Below are 14,447 nucleotides of genomic sequence, written 5' to 3'. Positions count from 1 at the left end.
GAACGGCTAAATCGCCATAGCTCGGTAGCTCGCTGCTCTCTGATTGGTCGAATCGTTTTTTGGACATAGCTCGGTAACTACTTGTCCGATTAATATGAAACCTTGAAAAGGCACATCCTCGGGTCCCCAGCAATATACCTGGCAAGTTTCAAGTATATCGGACCGGTAGTTGTCGAGAAACAGCGGTCGCATACACACAGAGATTAGTGGAATTATAGATAGATATTTGCAGCAGGAAAACAATGTAGAAATTGTTCTTGGAAAAAAAAAGATGCGATAAAAAGCTCGATATCTAAAATAAAAAGGACAGAAGAGAGAAGGACAGAGCAGGGAAAATGAACAAAAGACAAAGGTGAAAATGTCTAAACTAATCATATTCATATCGCACCAATGAGCAAAGTTAACTGTGATAAATTAAATGAGATCTGTATCCAGTTTGACAATCAAATAGGAGGAATAACACACACGAAGAACAGCTTCGCTTTGTCCACCTCCCACAAAATCAGAACACCTCTGCACTTCCCAAGGAAAAGCAATATTTCCTTCATTACTTCCAAAATCGAAGATTTTTCAGGTATATTGGTCGGTTGCGTTTCTGGTTCTGTCTGTCTGTCTGTCTGTCTGTTTGTTTGTCACCGGCCTACAGGTCACAATTCTAAACCGATCGTCACGAAACTTCACCAAGTTGTATAGGTCGTCGCAATTGAGAAACCTATTGTTTTTGCTGTCAAAAGGTCAACATAGGCCAAATGTCACCAACTTTGCGAAATTTCCCAAATCCTCAATTTTCATTCGATTGACTTGAAATTTGAAGAGGACTTGCATATCTGGCCACTGAATGCAACCACCAACTATATTTGAGGTCAACATCGGCCAAAAGGTCAACATAGGCCGAATTTCTAAAATCCTCAATTTTCATCCGATTGACTTGAAATTTGAAGAGGACTTGCATATCTGGTCAGTGAATTCAACCACCAAATATTTTTGAGGTCAACATAGGCCAAAATGTCAACACAGGCCATATTTCTAAAATACACAATTTTCATCAAATTGACTTGAAATTTTAAGATGACTTGCATATCTGTTCATTAAATTCAACCACCAAGTATTTTTGAGGTCAACCATAGGCCAAAAGGTCAACATAGACCAAATTTTTTAAATCCTCAATTTTCATTGAATTGACTCGAAATTTGAAGAGGCCTTGCATATCTGGTCAGTGAATTCAACCACCAAGTATTTTTCAGGTCAACATAGGCCAAAAGGTCAACAGAGGCCATATTTCTAAAATACTCCATTTTTATCAAATTGACTTGAAATTTGAAGAGGACTTGCATATCTGGTCATTGAATTCAACCACCAAGTATTTTTGAGGTGAACATCGGCCAAAAGGTCAACATAGGCCAAATTTCTAAAATCATCAATTTTCATCCGATTGACTTGAAATTCTAAGAGGATTTGCAAATATGGTCATTGAATTCAACCACCAGCCATAATTGAGATCAACATAGGCCAAAAGGTCACCATAGGCCAAGTTTTTAAAATCCTCAATTTTCATCCGATTTACTTGAAAATTGAACAGCATTTGCACATTGAGTCACTGAAGAGGGAAACAAACTATTTTGAGGTCAAAGGTCAACTCAAGGTCAACCTTCCAAAATCATTTTTTTATCTGAAAAATCGTCACTTTTCTTCCTATTGACCCGAGCTTTGATCAAGATTGTAAATTTTCATCTTGATGAAATGGACAATTTGCTGTATCAATGGAATTTTTTTTTCTTCGGGGGGGGAGGGGGGGCGGATTTTGCAAGTATCATGACACACACTCCGCATGATGTCTTCTTGTGTTGTTTATTTATTTTCCATATAAAAATCTGCCAAATATTATATTTTCATTGTAAGTATCTGGATTGTATAATATTTAGGGTTACTGTGTTAATTTTCTGTTTTCACAATTTTCACAATCTTTCATCTAAATAATAAATGTGTGTGTGTGCATGTTTGTGTGTGTGTCTCAGTCAGTGTATTAGAGTTTGTGTCTGTTTGTGTGTGTGTTTGTTTCAAGCAGTGTATCAGTGTGTGTGTCTATTTGTGTGTGTGTGTCTGTCTGTGTGTATATGTCATTGTGTGTGTGTGTGTGTGTGTGTGTGTGTGTGTGTGTGTGTGTGTGTGTGTGTCATTGTGTGTGTGTGTGTGTGTGTGTGGCATTGTGTGTCATTGTGTGTGTGTGATTAAAAGAGAGAGATAGAATTTTGAGGAACAGAAATGAAATAACGAGATGTGTGTGTGTGTGTCAGTGTGTGTGTGTGTGTGTGTGTGTGTGTGTGTGGTATGGCAGTGTGTGTCTGTCTGTCTGTGTGTGTGTCTGTCTGTGTATATGCCATTGTGTGTGTGTGTCATTGTGTGTGTGTGTGTGTGTGTGTGTGTGTGTGTGTATGTCAGTGTGTGTGTCAGTGTGTGCATGTGTGTGTCAGTGTGTGCATGTGTATATCAGCATGTGTGTCTATTAGAATAAATAAATACTCAACAGGAATAATTCGTGATTAATCTATTTCGTTGACTGTAGACACAATGCACAAGTGTGTGTGTGTGTGTGTGTGTGTGTGTGTGTGTGTGTGTGTGTGTGTGTGTGCGACAGTGTGTGAATGTATGTGTGTGTGTATGTGTGTGTCAGTGTATGTGTGTCAGTGTGTGTGTGTGTGTGTGTGTGTGTGTGTCAGTGTCTGTCTCTTCCATAACTCCAAAACCATGAAACCTAGTGCCACAAAATTTTGCAATGAATACGAAGGGAACTCCAAGGGGGTGCATGAATGAAAACTAGTTATTTGGATAAATTTAAACACCCCATTTGAAGATAAATTAACAGGGTGCTCATCATGGGGGGGGGGGGGGGGGGAGGCTTACCCAGGTTGGTCAGTCCACATTCACCTTGCAAGAGTGAAATCAAAAGGGGTGTTTAAACGTATCCAAATATACAGCCGCCATTTTGTTTCGGCCTGCTCAGAAATACTTTGCCTTGGAACAGGTCACAACGGTTTCTGTACGATAAAACGCTCATCATCGAATGTCTGATCGTTGCTGTATAAATCACTAATCGCTTTCCAAGCCAACTGTTCCTTATTCCTCATCAACCATGTTGTTGGAGTAGTTGCGCGAGTGCTTTAACCACGTGATGAGCGCTCTACAATCTGATTGGTAATGGAACACAGCCCTTCTTCACCATTGTCTTACCTTTCCCTTTGCTTATTACCAAGTCCAGATAAGGACCTTTTTGTTTATATATTTTGAATTACTTTGTTGCTCAACTTTTAGTTATATTATTCGAGGTTTGTTCATTTGTACATCCTGGCGATACAGTCGTCAGTGATACCTATTTCTGGCCCGTGTGGAACAGACTACATTTGCTGCATTTAAATAAAAAACAAACTTTTTTTTTTTTTTTGGCACCAGATCACATTGTTTTACGTTTTTGGGCGATCTGCTTTCATTTATGACGTTATTTCATCCGGAGCCTGGATCTATGTTATCTTCTAAATAAAAGTGAATGAGACTGTGGCGGACACATGGGGCAATAATTCCGCGCACCAGAAGGTGGCGCGAGCGCCCAGGCGGGGACCGATGGCACATGCCCCGCCCTTCGACCGAGCGGCCACGCCCGAGGATTAGGCGTGGCCTCGGCACATATATGCGGGCTCTAAGCTCGAGCCTGCCCAGTGCTGCAGTTTCGAGCTTTCGCAATAAAGACTCTTTTGGTTTAACAACGCGTTGTGGCCTACCTCTTTGGCAAGCAAGTTGTGTGCGCAGTACCACACTTCACTGGTGACCCCGATTGGTTCAGCCGTTGCTGACCACCGAACGCGCCATGGCCAACAACGCCGTCACGGTCAAACTCCCAGAGTTTTTGGAAGCACAGGCCGATGTGTGGTTCGTGCAGGCCGAAGCACAATTTCAGCTTCCAGGCATAACGGCGGACGAGCCCCGTTACTACCACGTGGTCGCCTCCCTCGGGCCCGGCACTGCCGCCCGAGTCGTGTCCATCCTGCGGCACCCGCCGGCCGACCACAAGTACGGGCGCTCAAACGTCTCCTCATCGCCACTTTCGGCCTCACGGAGATCGAACGGGCCGACCGCCTCCTGGACCTTCCTGAACTCGGCGACACACGACCATCCATGCGGATGGATCATATGCTGTCGCTGCTGGGTGACCAAGCCCCGGATTTCTTATTCCGGGCGCTTTTCCTACGCCAGCTACCGCTACAGGTACGCCTCGCGCTGGCCGGTTCCAACATAAGGGAACCCCGTGCCCTGGCCGTAGAGGCCGACAAGTTATTTGCGGCTTGCGACACGCGGTCGAGTTACGGTGCCGCCGTCGTGGTTCCCGAGGCAGATGCTACAGCGTCCCTCGTGGCCGCTGCCGTGCCCTGACCACCACCACCACCACCACCACCGCCGCCGAGAAAATCGCCGCCACCCCCGCCGCCGCAAGCTTGGTGCTATTTCCACGCCAGGTTCGGCCACAAGGCTAGGAAGTGCTGCCCGCCGTGCTCGTTTGACAAGTCGGGAAACTACCGGGCCGGCGCTCATTAGCGGCCCTGAGCGTCGGCCATTCTGGCAGCTGCCTATTCATCACGGACACCTTGTCCGGGCGCCGTTTCCTCTGCGATACAAGAGCGCAGGTAAGCATCATCCCAGCCTACACGTCCGACAAGCGAACCGCGGGCCGGGGCCCCGCGTTGCTTGCCGCCAACGGTACACCCATCCGCACGTTCGGGAAGCACTGCCTCTCCCTGCGGTTCGGAGGGCAGCGCTTTCAATGGTCGTTCGTGATCGCTAGCATGCCAATGGCATTGCTCGGTGCGGACTTCATATGTGCGAATGGGCTGCTGGTCGACGTGAAGCGCAGACGGCTCGTCCAGGCTGAGACCTTTAGCTCGCTTGCTTGTTCGCTGAGCAGCTCGTTGAGCGGCTCACTGAGCGGCTCACCAAGCGGCTTGCCAAGCGGCTTGCTGGACGGTTCCGTCCGGCGAGTTTAGTTTGCACGCTTCCGGCAGCGGACGACTTTACCCGCCTCCTCACCAGTTTCCCGGCCCTCACGCGGCCCACCTTCTCAGCGGTGGCCGTTAAGCACGGGGTGGAGCATCACATCCCCATGGTCGGGCCGCCGGTCTATGCCCGGGCACGCCGGCTCGAGCCTACGAAGCTCGCCGTGGCGAAAGCGGAGTTCGCCACGCTGGAGCGGCTGGGGTGTGCGAGCGCTTTCATCGCTCCATGAAGGCCGCGCTCCGGGCCAGCCTCCACGATGGCGGCTGGGTCGACAGGCTCCCCTGGGTCCTGCTGGGCCTCAGGACGGCGCCCAAGGGCGACCTGCGCGCGTCCTCGGCGGAGTTGGTCTTCGGGCAACCACTGCGGGTACCGGGTGAATTCATCCCCGACTCCACGGCTCCTTGGTCCGCGGCGCAACAGCGCTCCGACCTTCAGGAGACCGCCCGGAGGTTCGCCCCAGTGCCAACGGCACACCACGGTTGCCCGCCTTCCCACGTCGCCCCGGAGCTTCGCACGGCAAAGTACGTGTTCATCCGGCACAACGCCCACCGGGCACCGCTACGGCCCCCGTACGACGGGCCTTTCCGCGTGCTGGAGACCGGTGACAAGTTTTTCACGGTCGACATCGGCGGTGCCCCGGATCGCATTTCCGTGGACCGCCTCAAGCCGGCCCACCTCGATCCGGACCACCCCCCGCCGGCAGCGCTGCCTCCGCGTCGAGGCCACCCCCCCCCCGGCGGTCGGACCACGGCACCCCCGCCAGCAGCTCTGCCTCCGCGTCGAGGCCGCCCCCCGGCGGTCGGACCCCCGGCACCCCTCAGCCCCGCCGGCCCACTGCCCCCCAGCCCTGCACCCATCGCCAGGGGGCGTTTCGGCCGGGTCATCCGGCTTCCCCGCAAACTCACCCTTCAGGTGCGCGGGAATTCTGGGGGGGCGCGTGTGGCGGACACATGGGGCAATAATTCCGCGCACCAGAAGGTGGCGCGAGCGCCCAGGCGGGGACCGATGGCACATGCCCCGCCCTTCGACCGAGCGGCCACGCCCGAGGACTAGGCGTGGCCTCGGCACATATATGCGGGCTCTAAGCTCGAGCCCGCCCAGTGCTGCAGTTTCGAGCTTTGGCAATAAAGACTCTTTTGGTTTAACAACGCGTTGTGGCCTACCTCTTTGGCAAGCAAGTTGTGTGCGCAGCACCACACTTCAAGACGTTGTTTGTTTGTTTGTGACGCTTCTCCTCTGAGCTCCCAACGTAAATCACGATGAAACTTTAGGACCACATTTTGTTTTGTTTTTACCACGGTGCATCTTACTAGGGGTTTAGAACAATCATTTTCTCACAATTCACAACTTATAAACACACGAGCCACCACCTGTCGCCATCTCCGGGCAAAAATCAGAATATACAACTTTTTCTAAAAAGGGCAAAAAAAAACAATTTCTCATTTTAACCCGGATTTTTCGGATTGCCGATATAATTGGTGAGATTGTGAGCTCAGATTGTCAATTGTGAAAAATAACTTAATTAAGATGTACGGTAAGTCTGGAGGAAGGGTGTAGGGTGGGAGTCTGGAGGGAGGAGGAGGGTGGGAGGAGGGAGGGGGAGGGGGAGGTGGGAGGAGGGAGGGGAGGGGGAGGAGGGAGGGGAGGGGTGGAGGGGGGGGAGGGCGGGGGAGGAGGGAGGGAGGGAGGGGAGGGAGGAGGGAGGGGAGGGAGGTGGGAGGAGGGCGGAGGAGGGAGGGGGAGGGGAGGGTGGGAGGAGGGAGGGGAGGGCGGGGGAGGATGGGAGGAGGGAGGGGGAGGATGGGAGGAGGGAGGGGGAGGGTGGGAGGAGGGTGGGAGTCTGGAGGAGGGAGGAGGGTGGGAATCTGGAGGGAGGAGGAGGGTGGGGGAGGGTGGGAGGATGGAGGGGGAGGGTGGGAGGAGGGAGGGGGAGGGTGGGAGGAGGGAGGGGGAGGGAGGGGGAGGGTGGGAGGAGGGAGGAGGGAGGGGGAGGGTGGGAGGAGGGAGGAGGGAGGGGGAGGGAGGGAGGAGGGAGGGGGAGGGTGGGAGGAGGGAGGGGGAGAATGGAGGAGGGAGGGGGAGGGTGGGAGGAGGGTGGGAGGAGGGAGAGGGAGGTGGGAGTCGGGAGGGTGGGAGTCTGGAGGAAGGGAGAGGGTGTGAGTTTGGAGAGAGGGAGAGCGTGCGAGTCTGGAGGAAGGGTGTAGGGTGGAAGTCTGGTGGGAGTCTGGAGGGAGTCTGGAGGGAGTGGAGGATGGGAGTCTGGAGGGAGTGGGAGGGTGGGAGTCTGGAGGGAGTGGGAGGGTGGGAGTCTGGAGGGAGTGGGAGGGTGGGAGTCTGGAGGGAGGGAGAGGGTGGGTGTCTGGAGGGAGGAGAGGGTGGGAGTCTGGAGGGAGGGAGAGGATGGGAGTCTGGAGGGAGGGAGAGGGTGGAAGTCTGGAGGGAAGGGGTGGGTGGGAGTCTGTAGGGAAGGGGAGGGTGGGAGGAGGGATGGGGAGGGTGGGAGTCTGGAGGGAGGGAGAGGAGGGGAGTAGGGAGGGGAGGGAGTCTGGAGGGAGGGTGTAGGGTGGGAGTCTGGAGGAAGGGTGTATGGTGGGAGTCTGGAGGGAGGAGGATGGTGGGAGTCTGGAGGGAGGAGGAAGGTGGAGGAGGGAGGGGAGGGTGGGAGGAGGGAGAGGGAGGCTGGGAGGAGGGAGGGGGAGGGTGGGAGTCTGGAGGGAGGGGGAGAGTGGGAGTCTGGAGGGAGGGAGAGGGTGGGAGTTTGGAGAGAGGGAGAGCGTGCGAGTTTGGAGGGAGGGGGAAGGTGGGAGCCTGGAGGGAGGGAGAGGATGGGAGGAGGCAGGAATACGAATGCGATGAGGGAGTGGAAGTGGTGGGTGGTGGGGAGTTAAGGGGAGGGAGGGGAAGCAACGGGAGTCTGGAGGAAGGGAGTGGAGTGGGAGGAGGCAGGAGGAGGAATGGGATGAGGGAGGGAAGGGGTAGGATAAGGATCTGGTGTTGCCTGGCAATGTCAGGTACCTTTGGTGCTAATAAATATTTTTTAGTGCTTTGCATTCCTCAGTTCTCTTGTTCAAAACCTTTGATCGATGATGATTTGTAACAATCAGTGACAAGCTAGATTCATTTTGTAGAACTACGGCACACTGGAGATAGAACTATCTTTGCTGCATGATTTAAACGCTCGTGGAAAGTCTATTAGACGTATGAACTTGAAAGAACGTATATATATCATCAACCCCAAGTGCATCGACAACATCTGGGTGGCTACCATGGACTCAGGTGTCGATATTCTTTCAGTGGAGCTGACTTTGCTGTTGGGCTTCTTGAGCCGTAACCATTGCCTGTGGAAAGGGACATGTTGTGAGTGCGCATTTAATCACAGTGATCAACTTAACGTTTGTACGTACAGCTAGATACAGTCGATGTCCAAACACGTCTCAATTTATTTTTACTCTCATTCCTTTCTTGTCCTTGTTCAAAAGTTTCATTTTCACTGCATCAAGTGTAAACTTCCTCATCTTCTGTCTTGAGATTGAATTCCTCAAATATTGAGCCTTCAATTGAGAAATTAACCCTGAACTTATGACCTCACTTTGTAACTGTCTCGTAGATATTTGACAACTCATTTGATGCTCATTGTGATGGGAATTTTCGACTTCCAAAGAACTCTCGGTTATTGTCTTCAAGAGCATCGTGGAATGCGCTCACAGTGGAGATTATTACAGGTTCAATGGGGGTCACAGTGGAGGTTCAATTTGCTAAAGTTCTTCAAATCTCACTTGATTCAAAATCTTTTGAGTTATTGGTGTGTGTGTGTGTGTGTGTGTGTGTGTGTGTATGTGTGTATGTATGTGTGTATGTATGTATGTGTGTATGTATGTATGTGTGTATGTATGTGTGTATGTATATGTATGTGTGTGTGTGTGTATGTGTATGTGTGTGCACGTGTGTATGTGTGTATGTGCATGTGTGTGTGTGTGTGTGTGTGTGTGTGTGTGTGTGTGTGTGTGTGTGTGTGTTTCTCCATGTGTCTATGTGTATGTATGTGTCTGTGTGTGTATGTGTATCTTTGTCTATGTGTGTGTGTGTGTGTGTGCATGGTGTATGGTGTGTGATGTATGTATGTGTATGTTTGTATGTGTGTATGTGTGTATCTGCATGTGTGTATGTGTGCATGTGTGCATGAGTGCGTGTGTGTGTATGTGTGTATCTGCATGTGTGTATGTGTGCATGTATGCATGTGTGTGTGTGTGTGTGTGTGTGTGTGTGTGTGTGTGTGTGTGTGTGTGTGTGGTGTGTGATGTGTGTATATGTGTATGTATATGTGTGTATGTGTGTATCTGCATGTGTGTATGTGTGCATGTGTGCATGAGTGCGTGTGTGTGTATATCTGCATGTGTGTATGAGTGCGTGTGTGTGTGTGTGTGTGTGTGTGTGTGTGGTGTGTGATGTGTGTATATGTGTATGTATATGTGTGTATGTGTGTATCTGCATGTGTGCATGTGTGCATGTGTGCATGAGTGCGTGTGTGTGTATATCTGCATGTGTGTATGTGTGCATGAGTGCGTGTGTGTGTGTGTGTGTGTGCATGAGTGCGTGTGTGTGTGTGTGTGTGTGTGTGTGTGTGTGTGTGTGTGTGTGTGTGTGTGTGAGTGTATGTGTATGTTGTGTATGTGTATGTGTGTGTATGTATGTGCAATGTATATGTGTATGTTTGTGTATATGTGTGTATGTGTGTATCTGTATGTGTGTATCTGTATGTGTGTATGTGTGCATGAGTGCGTGTGTGTGTATGTGTGTATCTGCATGTGTGTATGTGTGCATGAGTGCGTGTGTGTGTGTGTGTGTGTATGTGTATGTATATGTGTCTGTGTGTGTATGTATATGTGTGTGTGTGTGTGTGTGTGTGTGTGTGTGTGTGTGTGTGTGTGTGTGTGTGTGTGTGTGTGTACAAAATCCTAGTTAAAGTTAAAGAAGGACTTTAAACTCGTTAATTGTCTGTTCCAGGGTCAATTCCACATCCAAATAACTCTCTTAGATCTGTCAATACTTTGTGTTCTATTATCAAGCATTTCTTATTAATTAGCAAAGTTGTCAAGTTTCGGGTCATCCCCTTGGAATAGTTGTTCCCAGTTGCAAACAAAAGAGCTACAATTTTATCCAAACTATGTGTGTATGGCAAGTCCTTTCATCTGAAGGCTCGGAAGAAGAGTTTGAACAACTGCGCAAGAGTGCAATACTGCACCCAGAAGTTCGGAGAATGACGTCATTCTTCATTTGTGGAGTATTTTCATACAACTTTTGATCCAACTGCATGAACTTCTGAAACTTAACTGTTTAATTTGTAGTGCTGGTTGGGCAAGTGCAAAGCCATGTATTATTAACATGTAGTCTTCCTGACATTAATCACAAACCTTCACTGTATTCAGTATTCATGGTTTCTTGCAGCACATTGAGTCTTGTGGGAAGTTTAAACCATTAATCAAAGCAATGTACAGTACAAGTACTCCGAGATCCACACCTATGATATTATCCAAGTCCAGGATGGGCATAAAACTGAAAAATTGACGAAACGCCATGAAAATCGAACTTGTTCTACAACTTATCAGAACGAAGCCAGGTACCAAGTTTCAGTTGAATATGTTAACGGGTATGGGGAAAAAGGTCTGAAAACCACAGGTGCGACGGACTGACGGGACAGACAGACGGATCGACGGAGAGCAAACCTATAGTCCTCTCCAGTGAAACCGGTAGGGGACTAACAGCACATGCATCATTGATCTCAAACTAGTTGTATTCTTATGCAGAAGCTTTGTTGAAGTTCCTTTACGGATTTAATGATTGTCTTACATTGGCCAATCAGAGCCCTGCATGATAAAAAGCCGGCCATTTGACTGATCTGTTACCTGGAAGGTATAGTTTGTCATGACCTCAGAACAACATTCATTCTTAGAACGACCTTTATTGAGAGCGGGAATGAACTTTGTCCCAATAAAAGCTGCTCCCAGGATGGCTTTAATATCCATTCCATCCCCGCCTCCCTGACCCCTTTGGGATACTTACATGTATGTTGCTGAACATTGAAATTGTTGTATGTCATTGGGTATTCCCCAGTTGTCATACCAGGTTGTTACCCAAGCAGAAAGAAAAGAAGAACCATGTAAAAGCAGTGTAAAGAAAGGAAAGTGGGACTAAGTGAAGCATGAGGTGAGAGGAGAAAGAGAGAAAGAAATGTAGAATCATCTCCCTTTGTCCGTTGCCTCATCATTCTCATCCCATATTGAGCTCGGCCTTTCAAACGCTGCATGGACTTATTTGCTTCCTGCGAACACAACCGACGACTCAATACAGCGTTTAAAGCGAAAGTATGGATGATTATCATTACAGGTAGGCCAGACAAGGTATATCAGATGGAACTCACCTCCCGAGTGTTCCCCACAAACATCATTTCATTGAGACACTCTTTATGATGACTATTCGTCAATTCTCCCTGGACTATCAGAGTGTCTGGAACATACCGTAAAAGGCAAAGCGAACGACGTCATTTGGTCTCTCCACCTGTGTGGGCTGTCGGAGCGCATGCGGAAAGGAAAGGGCAGCGTTATGGGAATCCGAAGCAAGTCTGCAGGACAGCAATTTGCCACCATAGTCTTGCTCATATCATCAATCTCGTTTTCACACTTGCCTGACCAAACAGAATGTGTCGTGCTCTTAACTAAAGTGAATGAACCATATCTTTGTTGTGCAAGTTGAGGCTAAAGGAGAAACCTGTTCTCAGAAAACTGCTCAGGTGGCAAGACACATGTCAGAAAGAATTCGGACGATAATGTTTAAAGTAGATATCGATTTTGGAATACAAGCTCAAAACTTCACTCCTATTAGCTAGGTCTCAAAATGGGTTAACAACATTGTCGCACAGGAGAGGAGGAACATGGTGGGTAGTTTTGTATCCGCAAGATGCAAAGAAAAGTTCATATTATCGACACAGGCCTGATTTTATACTTCAGAGAGCTCGCTCAAGGAGTCATTAAAGTTGGTTACGAAGTGATTCACCCGATGACTTGATCCTCAAGAAGCAGGTCTTGGAAACTGGACATATTGTATATCAGACCTGTGAGACATGGCGATCCTGTAGGTGATTGTAATGGACCCACGAGTTTTTCTTTCAAACATGGAGTGTTGTGATGATAAGCGAATGTGGTGGGTTTTGGGCCGAGCGAGGGATTGGAGAATTCGTGGCCGGGGTTGTACGTGTGCCCTCTCCGTCGCGGTCCCCTTATTGAAGGACATCTGGGGGATCGGAAAAGCATATTGAGCTTACTGTGTAACACTGAAGGAGAACACCTGTGCCGAAGAGGATTCGCATAAAAAGAGACATCCATGAGGTGAAGAAATAATTAAAATAAAATTTGTATACGAAGTCAAGGCTCGTGGAGTAGGTATAACACAGAACGGACCAGGACGTAACAGAATGAACAGAACAGTGGAAATGGAGGACTGGGGGACACACTAACAGAGGTTGAGGGACAAACCAGAGGGAGACTTGGAGAAACCCGGGGCACCGCGAAGGATGAGAGCGAGGAGAGAACCTAGGGAGTGAACAAAATGGCCGCAAGCCCTCGATTAGAAAGTACTTCCTCTTTTATTTTAGTCATGGTCAAAATGGTCATTAACACAATTCACCAGATAAATAATACAGTGACCCTTTCATTTGGTGCGCTGAACACAAAAAACGTTTCGGCCCTAAATGATGTGCTTTGTTCTGGAGAACCTCACTTCATCCGAGGCCCGGAGCAATGGGACCAAGAGGTTAGACATTGCTCGTGAACTTGTTAAACTGAAATTTACTGCTTCAGACAAAACCCTTCACGTAAAGTGAAACAATTCCCGGATAGTGATTTTCGTCCCCGGTAAAAAAACGTTATTAACCATGGGATAAACAATTAACCACTTATTGTTATCATCCACTGAGGCCTGCACTAATTCTGGTTCCCTCAACTAATGATTGAAATTGAAATGACTTTACTGACCCGAAATTCTGTGCCCCCCATCAAAGCTGCTCCCAGGGTGGTTTCAAACCTCCATCCTGGGATACGTGTGTGGATGTTGCTGAATATTAACAATGATGGTGTCATGCCCTATTCCTCAGTGGTCATAACAGGTTGTGCCAAAACAAAAAGAAGGGTAGAACCATGTACGAGTCGTGTAAAGAACAGGAAGTGGGACTAAGAGAAGCATAAGGTGCGAGAAGAAAGAAATTAAGAAATGAGGAAAGAAAACGCCCTTAATCTCATCTCTACAGTTATTCTTCAAATAGTGGAATCGTTTCCCTATGTCCGTTGCATCGTCCTACTCATTTAGGTCTTTCAAATGTGCGACACACAAACACAAACACACAAACACAAACACAAACATACGAATACATCTTAGGGGTCATGGTGCTGGTCTTTTGAATAATTCACCTGCGGGGTGCAAATGACAAAAAACAATAAATTGGACAAAGAGAACCTTTGTCGCTTCAACGCTGATTTGGGGGGAAAGTCTCTGATATCCGCCATGTTGGTAATGTTGTCATGCACACAAAACTGGGCGAGAGCCGTTATCGAACTGATCAATTCTAGCACAACGACACCGATCTGTCCTTCTGTGGTCCAAACGATGAGACTTGACCGGAAGCACGACTGAATCGCAACTCGGTTTCCAACGGAAAACAATAAACAATCAAAGGCTTCTCGCCGTGTATGTCGCCTATTTATTTCCTTTGTGTTTATTTTTAATTGGCGCCCGCGGAACTACGTAACTTCCGGTTAGTGCACCCTTAGCGACAACAGTCACGTGATTGGATACGTTGAAAACAAACCACAAAAGGGCACGTGTTACAGATTACTTCCGGTAGTCACGCCCTCACCTATTGGGAAAATCTACATAGGGAGAAACATCATTGTTTGGCCGTCCACGTCCACTTTGTACTCAGACTTTCCTTTCCTTTCGCTGCTGTTCCTCTTCTCCTTATTCTTATTCTTACGAATGCTAAATATGACAAACTTTTATATTCTAAAAATTTCAAATTTATTAACCAGTGTTCAACATATTCTCATAATAAAGGTTAGTTAAAAATTTGATGACGAAAGCTCAAAAGGTAAAGGAGAAAGTATCTCAAAATGTAAGCAGACAAAATTTTAAAAAAATTAACGGAAGCGATTTTGAAAACCCGGGCATCTCGCTCTGTGTGGCGCACATTGTTATCCGTAAACAATGCCCATTTGTACTTAATGTGAAGGAGAAAAAGCTAGGCGACCGCCACGCGTCCATTTCGTCGATCGACACAGTTTACGGGACTGTGGTAAACTATCCACTTTAACCCACGATAAATCTACTTTATACCCAACGACTTCTTAGTGAGTTGTTAC

At 48.2% G+C, this 14,447-nt stretch overlaps 1 protein-coding gene across 1 annotated transcript in view; it reads right to left on the bottom strand.

Moving 5' to 3' along the window:
- Nucleotides 1-14,447, bottom strand: part of LOC137433231 (glutamate receptor ionotropic, delta-1) — an 889,585-nt gene that overhangs the window by 397,844 nt on the left and 477,294 nt on the right. The window lies entirely within an intron of this gene.

The sequence above is a fragment of the Myxine glutinosa genome, chromosome 8 (assembly GCF_964187855.1).
Source record: "Myxine glutinosa chromosome 8, kmMyxGlut1.1, whole genome shotgun sequence".
NCBI lineage: Eukaryota > Metazoa > Chordata > Myxini > Myxiniformes > Myxinidae > Myxine > Myxine glutinosa.
Note: the sequence above shows the minus strand (reverse complement) of the source record. Positions and strands in the feature narration are given on the sequence as shown.